Below are 12,730 nucleotides of genomic sequence, written 5' to 3' on the forward strand. Positions count from 1 at the left end.
AGCATGTTCTCTCACAACAGGTGCCTCTTCAAATCATTTCCATTGTGCCAAGTCATTGAACTGGGCTTTGATAATAAAGGTTATGCAACATCAGGCAGTTTATAATCCAATGTAACAACTTTAAATAACAAAGAAAATATTATATATATATATATATATATATACATATATATATATATATATATATATATATATATATATATATATATATATATATATATATATATATATATAAAATCTTTCTGCAATAGAAAATTACTTCATTCAATTAGCATCCATTATATTTCCAATAAAAAACATTAGTTGTACTCATTCATTAATTCATTTTCTTGTCAGCTTAGTCCCTTTATTAATCTGGGGTTACCACAGCGGAATGAACCGCCAAGTTATCCAGCAAGTTTTTACGCAGCGGATGCTCTTCTAGCCGCAACCCATCTCTGGGAAACATCCACACACACACATTCACACACACTCATACACTACGGACAATTTAGCCTACCCAATTCACCCGTGCTGCATGCCTTTGGACTGTGGGGGAAACCGGAGCACCAGGAGGAAACCCACGCGAATGCAGGGAGAACATTCAAACTCCACTCAGAAATGCCAACTGACCCAGACGAGGCTCAAACTAGCAATCTTCTTAGTACTACCTACTGCACCACTATGTGTACATTTAAACTTAAAAAATAATTTAAAAAACAATAAAGTAATCTCTCTTAGGTGTAATTTGCTTTCAAAGTATTTTTACAGTTGAGTTTTAGCGACCGCATGTCAATTTTGTTCCCTTAATTAAAAACATTTATGCCATTTTGAACACAGCCATGGCTCATGATGAAAGCTATAGGTGACCTGTTATTTAAATATGAAATTTATTCTACATCTGCAAATCTTGTGAACACAAAAATTTATAGCATATGCTATTGGTTTAAATTTATAGTCTATTTATAAAGAAATGTATCTGTATATAACATGGGCCTGTTGGTTGGAATATTTCTGCATTGGTTTGAATGTTTCAGATTGTAAAAGTAGACTTTAAAAAAATTCCTACTTAATAATAATAAATATTATAATATTATTAGGATTTTTTAAATTCCTTAATAAATAGCCTACTGTAAAGTGCAACCGTAAACGATTTATATGATTTATATGATTTATATATAATATTAGAATGTGTGTTAGCTTAGCTTGATTTTATATGCAATATTTTCAATAATATTTGTAAAAGAAACATATATAGGTCCTTTAAAATTTAATGATTAAGGAAAGCCACTGCATGTCTTACCAAAACTAATATTATAATATATAATAAATATATAAAAAATTTTAATGCATGTGCATGTAAAACAATATAATTTGCACAAAAAAATTATGTGGGCTTTCTTTAAAGAAGTAGTTGTTCCACCTCGTTTAGAGGTCATTATATATGAACATTTTACACTATAACTAACATGGTTCAAAATGATGGATCTGTCATAGAAAAACTATGGTTTTGGTAAACACTCGTACTATGAAATGCACCCCATTTATTTTCTGATCTTTAACCTTGTAAAATCTTCTTTATCATGGTTTATTAAATTCGAATGTGTCTAAATGATCATAATTTAATTTTGTCTGATATTAATTTTCTCTGTTTTGACTTTTTAGTGAGGCATGGTTCAGGTTGTTAGGTCATTCAGGTTGTGGTTCATTTGTCTTGCATAAAATTAATGCAAGAATAAGCTGATACTGTAGCTCAGTGTTCCCAACCTTTTTTTGCCTGAGACCCCCTTTTCCCCTGGAAAATTTTGTGAGACCCCCTTCACATTTAATGATATTATCACTCATAAAAGTTTGCAGTAACAATGACAAAAAAAATGTTTTTTTTAAACAAACAGTATTTTTATTACTATATCTAGATATGTTTATGCACAAATAATAGCCTAATGTAAAATATAAAGCAAAACATTAGTAGGCCATTTGTAAATGAAAAAACATAAGCCTTTGACTTTTAAATTGGCCCTATTTGAAATTCAATAACCAAAATATTAGTATTCACACTGCTGTTAAAGGGGAAAAACAATATAGGCTATTACAATTCACCCCAAAGATGGGGTGTTTTAGTGTTTTGTAGATTGCTAGGCGATCATTAACTGTTTTCTCAGAGGACGACAATCTGAAAAAACATTGCTGTCACTCTGATACAAGTTTTATTTATGGAGAAAAGTACAAAGCACTGCAGTGTTGGTGTGTTCTGTTTGTCTGAGAAAAACTAATCTTACCAAAATGTGAAAATTTCATACAAGCTGAAGCTGATCGTCAATTCTTGTCACGTGACTTGCAGTGCATTCGTGGCCCTGGGTTCATTGGTGCGAGCACGTCATGCAGCTTGTGCATGCAAAACGCGCACCTACATTGGAAACAACAAACTTGTGCTAACTCTTGAAATACACAATGTGCAAATGGCCCCTAAAAGGATGTCTGTTTCTTTCTAATTTTGCTGCTTTTGGGTTAAATTTGGACGCTAAAGTGACCGAGATGTAAGCAGGAGAATAGGTTCATTTTTTTCAAAATAAAAGACTTTTCAAAATAAAAGATCGTTCATACTCAAATAATAATAAAACAGAAATAATTAATGATTACTTGTTCAGCCTGGTCCCAATTGATCCACGGACTGATGGTTTAGGACCACAGAGCTAGGGGATAAAATTATCTAAGCCAACACGATAATTCACCTAATTTTCCACTGCTAAGATTTTTTTTGAATATGACACAACCCCCCACAAAGATCACTGAGGCCCCCTTGTGGGCCGGGACCCCACTGTTAGGAACCGCTGCTGTAGATGATAAAGTAGACAGGCTTTTGATATAGTATATAAAATATGACACAGAACATCAAGCTGTGGAGGAATAATCATACAGTAATAAATGTAATCTTAATCATCATTGTATTGCACGCTAACATTTTGCCCCACATCAAAATCTACAGAGCTTAGCACTTACATATTATCTTACCAAGGGATAGTATTCTGAGGAAAATAGATTGACAACTGGTATTTATTACAATTTTTGTAAGGAATATGCTCCATTGTTATAAATAATTCTTTGAAAAAGAAGAGCAATCAAAATCTATTTTTACTTTTTGTCCTTATGAATATAACTGCACCAGATTGCTTATTCATGCTCAGTTCAGCAATCAGAAGTATTTTCATTCTCCTTGAATACCCCCATACCTAATAAAATAAGATATGATTTAATATTACAGGGTTGAAACCATGTTATATCTAAATAAATTAGAAAAGTTTGGAGAAAAAATGTGAAAAGGGAATTTGTTATGGATTTTGCCTGTTACATGACAACAGCATCTTGGGAAATGCAAATGCATAATTTTGAAAAGTGTATTTTTTTTAAATGCCTCATTGTGGATTTAATGAGGAGACTGACGGAGGGATCCATTATGCAGTATTTATTAATCAAGCTCTTACTCAAACACACAATATGCACAAAGGTGCAAACACACATCAACAGTAGTATGAAAGGTTTCAAGGCTGGCGGCAAACAGACACAGAGTGAATTACCAGGCATGGGTCAAAGGCAGGCTGCGAGAATCAGAGTCCGTGTATCAGGCTTGGGTCAAGGGCAGGCAGAAGGCGAAGCAGAGTCAGAAACGGGCTGGAGTTATACACAAGAGATCAGGCAGGGAATAACGCTCAGTAATGCTGGCCGGGGCTAAACAAGACTGAGTGTTTGTGTGCGGCTTATATGGGGTACGTGGGTCGTTAACTAGATTCAGATCAGGTGTGTGCACAATCAGCGTAAGTGGATGATGTAATGCTAGAAGTCCGGAGATGGCGGCCTCTGCTGGCCAGCGAGGGGAATGACTGGGACCGAGTCGGTGACAGAGCCCGCCCCCAACGAACGGCTCCTAAAGTGAGAAGAGTCTCGACGCCAGGGTCTTCCATGGGGGCAAGGAGCCGGCATATCCGGATGCTGCAAGTGGAACTCATCCAACATAGTTGAGTCAATTGATCCATGATCTTTCCTCCGGGCCATACCCCTCCCAGTCGATGAGGTATTGTAGTTGACCACCCCGGCATCTGGATCTCAGGATCTCGTGGATCTGATAGGCTTCCTCTCCGTCGATAATGAGAGGCGGGGGACCCTGTTCACCGGCTGCCACCTCTCTATCCGTCTCGGCTGGACCAACAGCAGGCTTGAGCAGGGAAACATGGAAAGTAGGAGAAATGCGATAATGGTTAGGGAGTGTCAGTCGAAAGGAAACAGGTGATATTTGTCTTTCTATTTGGAACGGAGCCACATACCTGGGACTAAGCTTCTTGCAGGGCAGTTTCAAACGTAGGTCTCGAGCGGATAGCCACACCCCTTGTCCTGGGGAAAACGTGGGGCCAGGACGTCGGTGACGGTCGGCTTGCTCCTTGAACCTTCGGATAGCGTGTGATAAATGGGTGTGAGCTGCGTTCCATACCTCCTCGCACTTTTTGAATCAGGTGTCGACTGCTGGGAGTTCTGTGGTCTCACCTGACCAGGGAAATAGAGGAGGTTGAAAACCAAGTACGCATTGGAAGAGAGACAGACCTGTAGATGCCTTTCTAAGGGAGTTCTGCGCATATTCAGCCCACATGAGGAACTTATTCCAATCTGTTTGGTTAGAATGGCAGTAGGTGCGTAGAAAGCGACCGATCTCCTGGTTAAGGCGTTCCGTTTGTCCGTTAGACTGAGGGTGGTAGCCGGAAGTCAAACTGATATTCACTTGAAGATTCTTGAAGAAGGCGGACCATAGTCGGGATGTGAACTGAGGACCTCGGTCTGAAACAATGTCTTCAGGAAGACCATAATAACGGAATACATACTCGCATAGGAGCTCAGCTGTTTCTAGGGCTGTGGGTAATTTGGGTATGGCGATGAGTCGACAGGCCTTAGAGAAACGGTCTACGACCGTGAGGATGGTGGTGTTCCCCTGTGACTGGGGTAAATCCGTGATAAAGTCAATGGCTATGTGTGACCATGGACGACGGGGAACCTCTAAAGGTTGAAGCAGACCAGCTGGATGGTGACGGGAATGTTTAGCTATTTGACAGGGGGAACATTTATTGAGGAAGTTGATCACGTCTTTATTAATGGATGACCACCAAAAGCGGGCTTGGATCAATTGAACTGTTGCAGTGCTGCCTAGATGACCGGAACTGGGGTGATTGTGTACTTCAGCAATCAGTCTTTCACGGAGCAAAAGGGGCACATAAATCTTGTTCTCAGGAAATGCCTGCGGAGTGGGGTTTTGATCAGAAGCCTGCATGATCTCGTGCTCGATGTCCCATGGAATGGGTGCTATGATTAGCGGGTTCTTCAGAATGGGTTCGACTTCCTCTGACGAAGTTTCCTCGTCTGAGATGCGAGAGAGAGCATCTACCTTGACGTTCTTAGAACCTGGGATGTAGGTGACTTGAAAATCGAAATGGGTAAAGAATAGCACCCATCTAGCTTGTCTGGGGTTTAAGCGCTTACAGGATCGGATGTACTCTAGGTTCTTGTGATCTGTAATGACGGTGAATGGGTGTTTGGCGCCCTCAAGCCAATGTCTCCATTCCTCTAGAGCAGCTTTCATGGCGAGGAGTTCGTGGTTACCCACGTCATAATTTCTCTCAGCGGGATTCAGTTTACAGGAGTAGAAGGCACAGGGATGGAGCTTGTTCGTGGTCAGGGATCTTTGTGATAGGATGGCTCCGATACCGGAGTTGGAGGCGTCGATCTCAACAACGAAAGGTTGAGTAGGGTCTGGATGACACAGAATGGGTGCACTTGAGAAATGGGCTTTGAGCTGGTTAAACGCTTTAATGGCGTCCGAGTTCCACTTCAGGCAGGCGTTGTTGGCCTTAACCATGGCTGTGAGAGGAGCAGCTACTGAACTGAAGTTCCTGATGAACTGTCTGTAGAAGTTGGCGAATCCCAGAAAACGTTGTAACTGCCGGATGGTTTCGGGTTGAGGCCATTGGGTGACGGAGTCGACCTTCTGTTGGTCCATAGCGACTCCCTCGGGACTGATAATGTAGCCCAGGAATGAGATGCAGGTCTGATGGAACTCACATTTAGAGATCTTGGCAAACAATTGGTTCTGGACGAGGCGTTTTAGCACTGCTCTGACATGTTGAATGTGTTCCGGTAAGGAGTTGGAGTAAATTAGGATGTCGTCGATGTATACGATGACCCACTGATTGAGCATGTCTCGAAATATCTCATTGATGAAGGCCTGGAACACGAAAGGACTGTTAGCTAGGCCGAAGGGCATAACAAGGTATTCGTAGTGGCCATTAAATGGTAGAGAACCCGGTTTTCCACTCATCTCCTTGGTGGATACAGAGAAGGTTGTAAGTACTGCGGAGATCCAATTTGGTGAAGTATTGGGCTGAGCGGAGCTGTTCAAGGGCTGCTGGAACTAGTGGTAAGAGGTAACAGTACTTTACGGTTATTTTGTTCAGTCCTCTGTAGTCGATGCAGGGGCGTAAACTACCGTCCTTCTTTTTGACGAAGAAAAACCCAGATGAAGCAGGTGATGTAGATGGCCTTATGAATCCCTTTTCCAACTCCTCAGAGATATAAGTTCATGGCTTCAGTTTCTGGTTGAGAGAGAGGGAAAATTCGACCACGAGAGGGCATGGTGTCTGGCAATAATTCAATGGCACAATCATACTCACGATGAGGCAGAAGCTTGGTAGTTTTTGCTCGTTAAAAGCTTCGAGGAGATCATGATACATCTCGGGAACTTGACAGATCTCGGAGTCTTCCATACTGGTTATGGTGTTAATCTGGACAGGGGAAACAGAGTGTAGACACTGGGTAAAGCATTTCTCGCTCCATTTAATAATCTCACCAGTTCTCCAGGAAACTTGAGGGTCATGGAGTTGTAACCAGGGGAGTCCGAGGATAACAGTGTGTCAGGGAGAGTTAATTGCAAGGAGGGAAATTTATTCTACATGGACAGAGCCTGTTTGAAGAAATAGTGGCAGAGTTCGGAACTTTACGTGTTTCCCCCAGGGGGTGCCCGTCTATAGCAGTGATGGTTAGAGAGGAATTACAGGAGGTTAGAGGAATGGAGTGAGTTGAAGCAAACGTGTAGTCAATAAAGTTGCCAATAAAGTTGTTCCTGAATCGACCATAGCCAAAGTCGAGATCTCAATCTCCTTATATTTCAGACAGACAGGAACGCTCATAATGTAGTCGTGAATACGGTGGTGGCACTCACCGGAAGAGCCTTAGGTGGAGGTTTTTTGGGGCACAAGATCTTCATATGACCTGAAAGTCCGCAATACAGGCATAAGTGGTTCCTCCTCCTCCGTTCACGTTCTTCGGGGGTTAAACGAGTTCTGCCGAATTGTATAGGTTCCGTGGGAGTTTCAGGGGATACAGGACTGGAAATAGCAGAGCACAGAGGGTTACGGGTGTGAAGTAAAGTGTCTAACCTGATTGAAAGTTCGATAAGCTGGTCCAGTGTCTTGCCCTCATCTCGACATGCCATCTCTTTTTGCAATTCCGGTCTCAAAGCTTTTCTGTAGAGTGTAGTGAGCGGATCATCAGCCCAGCCTGTTTGTGCTGCCAGTGTGTGGAAATGCAGAGCGAATTCAGCTGCGGGTCGATCTCCCTGTTGCACACACAAAAGCTCCTTTTTGACAAAAGTTTGAGAAAGTCATTGAATGAGGGGAATATCGGGGTACTGTCTGGCCAAACTGCAGTAGCCCAGTCTAAAGCTTCTCCTGTGAGCAGTGAACATACAAAAGCGATTTTTCCATTTTCATCCTTAAACAGATGGGGTTGCTGGGCAATGAACAGTTTGCACTGCAATAAAAAGCCTTTACATTTAGCTGGGTTACCTGAGAACTTATCGGGGAATGCCAAACAAACTCCGGAAACAGTCTGGGTCTGTGTTAGCAAGGGTTGACTTGTAGAGTAATTGGCGGTGAGTTGCGCTGTGGAAGCAGCTTGCAGGTTTTGCAGTGATTTCACCAGTTCATCTGTCAACGGAGTCAAGTGCGTTAATTGTTGCTGATGTGTGGTTAGTAGGGCTGTAACGATACACCAAACCCACGATTCGTATCACGATTTTTGCCCCATGATTCGGTTCGTATCACGATTTTTTTTTTTTTTGTGTGTGGGGTGGGAAAAAAAAGATTTTTAAAACTATTTTTTATTAAATAACATTTTAAAAAATTTTATAAACTAAACATCAAAGAACAATATTAACTATGCAAATTATTAACAATATAAATAGCCATATATAAAATAAATAAATAGCCAAAGCTATCACTTCTGTTTTCTTTGTAACAAAATACTGTTGAAAAACCAAACAGAACTAAACTCCATTGTGTAGATGGTTCAAGCATGTTGAAAATTCTTTTTCAATCAAGTTCTCTTACATAGAAAAAGTAAATTAAATAGCTACTAGGGATGCTCATTTCGTTAATTTTGCTAACTGACAACCACCGCTCATTAATCGGTTAATACCAGTTAACTGGTCAGATTACTATTAATTTTATATTAAACAAATTGACGTGTCTATGTGTCTGACACATTAAATATTGCATTTTAAAATACTGATTTATTTTTATATGTTAGAATATTAATAGTGGAACAGAACAACAGAGCATTTACATGCACCTGCAGTGTTTAGCACAGAAGAGCAGAATAATCTAAATAAAATGAATAAAATAAATAGGACTGCCCTAAATTATTTTCACTTAAATAATTAATTTATATTACAAAACGAAAATACTGACTGATTCTTTTTTAATAACCGGCATAGGCTTTTTTTTCCCAATCATATGTTTTTTTCTTCCGTCAAATAAAATAGCAGACTTCCTCAAATTGCTCGCTTCACGGAAAATATGCATTTATTTAATGCCCTGCTGTTATTATTATAATCACAAACCTTTTACATTTTTAATAGAAATCATTATTTTAAAGAATATGTCCTGATATAGCCTATGGTTTCCTCTCTCTCTCTCGCGGTTCAAGTGCGCACGCTGCGTGATGAAAAGACAGCAACAACTCGCGCATATGAAGACTTTTTGTAAACAGTTTTGTTGTTTAAATATGATATTGCATTAATCTGCGTACATGCTTTATAAGCTGTAAAATAAAAAGTAAAGCCTAATTGTTGCGTTTATTACGCAGATCCAGGTCAACATAAGCGCTGGTTTAGCATCGACAGGTCTGTATCAAACAGCAATATTCTTCTTCCATTTTGCTTCTTTGGCAAATGTGTCTGTAGGCACGGGTTACACGTTATGGTCCCGCAAATTAAATATGCCTTGCAGTTAAACAAGTGGCCGAAAACGAGGCGCACATCACTGCCTTTATATTGACAAGGAAAAAAGAAGAGGCGCGGGCCTCTTATGAAACGACTGAATCAGCTGGGTATCGATTGTGCAAAAGTGTTGCTGTCTGTGTTGTTACAATAGTAATATTTAATACTATTGTGATATTCAAGATTTGTATATTCATACAGCTCTGGATAACTTAAAACAGCGATTAGGCCTTCAGAGCGGCGTTAATGAGTCCTGAAGTAAAGCGAAACGGCTACAAACTCCAGCACGATAGAGTGATTGTATGCAGAGCCATATAGCCTACCTTTATCTCTAAATAAAGTATAACTATAGAAACTGTGTTCATCTTAACTGAAAGCTTCGTCCTGTTTCCTGACCTCACGCATCGCGCACATGTCAGCAAAGGTTCAAACAGAAATCGCACAGCACAGTTACAGAAAAGTTTGTGCTGTTACCTGACATCTGGTGAATGCCCATCCCTCTCTGCGCAGCCACATTAACAGTGTGATCAAATCATCGTAGATGCGCTGAAAATCCAGCCGCTTTGACAGCATTGGCAATGTTCCTGGCGTTGTCGGTTGTCAAGCGGGGTTAAGTTGGTTTTGTTTTTGATATTCCTGACACATTCAGACGGTCCCTTACTAATAGCTCCGTGCGAGCTCTCCCGGCTAAATATTGCGAGGGCTTAAACGGAGCAGTGCTTGTAATGTCGAACGAAAAAAAAGTGTTAATTAGCTCAACTTTTGCAGGCATGCGTGACGTTATTGGAAAGGTAGTCACGGGGTGTGTCGTGATTCTCCCTTATCACACCGCGACACAGGATCGTAGATCTGAGTGTCACGATTTCGATTTTATATTGTGTATCATTACAGCCCTAGTGGTTAGTACCTGAGCTTGAGCTGTGACTTCATGAGACAAAACCTGTATGCGTGCGGGATCCGTGTTGGGCGAAGTCTTCTGTAACGAGGAGACTGACACGGAGGGATCCATTATGCAGTATTTATTAATCAAGCTCTCACTCAAACATACAATATGCACAAAGGTGCAAACACACATCAACAGTAGTATGAAAGGTTTCAAGGCTGGCGGCAAACAGACACAGAGTGAATTACCAGGCATGGGTCAAAGGCAGGCTGCGAGAATCAGAGTCCATGTATCAGGCTTGGGTCGAGGGCAGGCAGCGAGTATCAGAGTCCGTATATCAGGCTTGGGTCGTGGGCAGGCAGCGAGTATCAGAGTCCGTGTATCAGGCTTGGGTCGTGGGCAGGCAGAAGGCGAAGCAGAGTCAGAAACGGGCTGGAGTTATACAAAAGAGATCAGGCAGGGAATAACGCTCAGTAATGCTGGCCGGGGCTAAACAAGACTTCGCACTGACTGAGTGTTTGTGTGCGGCTTATGTGGGGTACGTGGGTCGTTAACTAGATTCAGATCAGGTGTGTGCACAATCAGCGTAAGTGGATGATTTAATGCTAGAAGTCCGGAGATGGCGGCCTCTGCTGGCCAGCGAGGGGAATGACTGGGACCGAGTCGGTGACAGTGACATCATGCATATGATATGTAGACATGCTTAATACAAGTGTAAGTGGAACAAGTGTAAGTGCAAAGAAACATACACAACAATGGCAGAGTAGACAGTAGCGTTGCTGCTGTGCAAGAGTTTGCTAATGCTTCTTCAGCAAAGGGTAGATTTACCTAACCAATATTATAACCAACAGCGCAGAAACTTAATATATAAATGGCAAATTCATTAGCACAACTCACATGTCTTTAAAAGGTGTTTTGTTTTGTACAGACCTGGGACAACAATCCCACAAAGGCTTGTTAACACACCTGCAATATATCTTGATTGGAATGCACAAACTGTTTACTAACAAGATGGCAGTGCCAACTACTAGTCTGGCCTATGTGATGCAGTGCTTTTGTCATGAAACCTAATGAAAATAATGAAAACAAGACGCTATCATGTAAGTGTAGGTTCTGTCATGATTTTAAATGCCATTTTGTAGGACTTTGTAGGACTGAAATTTTAGTGGTTCCACAGGGAATGGTTTTAGGCTCCATTAAGTAAAAAAATAATAAAAAAGTATCTACTAGTATTACCTGTTTGTACAGGGTTCAATCTAAAGAGGATGAAAACACCTGAAGAAAAATATTAAATAGCAGTTCTCTACAAAAGTGTTTTTATTTTAATCACTTGAGCTATAAATGTTATGTGAGTCATATTTGAAATAAAGGAAATGTCATGTTTACATGCTTGTAAACCTATTGGCACTGCTAAATTATTTTAAAGCTAAAGAGTTTACTAAATACAATTGTATTCATAATTTATTTAATATTTTAATATGTTATTTGAACTTATCTAGGAAATACCTTGGAAGTGCATTACCAACAGCTGGTGACAGGCACGATCAACATATGATCAAATCTATAGAGTATATATCAGACTTATTGTAATAAAAACAATGGGTGATCACATTAACTCAATGCTACTAAAGCTTTCAGGAACAATTTTTTATGATAGGTCCTTTAACAAAAATAAGCAATTTTGTCTTTGAAACTCAGGGCCCTATCATACACTCGGGGCAATGTGGCACAAGGCTTGACACAAGTGTTGTTTGCTAGTTTCAGCTTGGAGCAAGAGTCGTTTTGACATTTTGCACCACAATGTTTAAATAGCAAATGCATTTGCGCTCATATGTGAAGGATATAGGATATAAATATAAATGATTAAAATATTACAAAACATATTATTTTCTAGCCTATATAAATATAAAAACCATACTTTCATGCCTTCATCTCGGGGGCTTTTTCAGTTTTTGTGACAATTTGCTGTTTTTTTTAAATGTTATTATTATTAGCAGTGTTATTTATTATATGCATATTTATATTTGTTTTATTAAAAACAAGCTTAGATTTGCCCACCTGTCAGGTTTTAGACCATATGGGGCACAGCATGTGTATTTGGATATAATGTGTATTTTTTGACCACACTTCGTTATTATTGTATAGAACTGAATTTAGAAATAGTTTTAAAACAAATCTTTGCGCTTAACATACAAAATGAATTATTTATACACAAACTGATGTTTGTGTACAAGGTTTCCTTATCCACGAGAGTGAAAGTGAAAGTAGATAATGAGAAGGCCTTATCTTGCGCTGCAGATGCTCTGTTTAACTGTTTTCTCTCTAGTGAAGCGTTCAGTTTTTTCTGTAAGTAGCAAATGCACCATGGCGCGACGCAACTGACTCTTAAAGGTAATGGGAAATAAGACTTTGATTGGTTCATTCTCAAAACACACCTATAACTTAAGAAAATAAGCTCTACCCTTATAGACCATGCACCACGGCGCAAAGAGGATTTTTCCGTCCTTAAATTAGCAAAAGTGGATTCTGACACGCCCTTAATGCGTTTGCGCCCT

Source organism: Danio rerio, chromosome 15 (assembly GCF_052040795.2).
Source record: "Danio rerio strain M-AB ecotype USA chromosome 15, GRCz13ab, whole genome shotgun sequence".
In the NCBI taxonomy this organism is placed as follows: domain Eukaryota; kingdom Metazoa; phylum Chordata; class Actinopteri; order Cypriniformes; family Danionidae; genus Danio; species Danio rerio.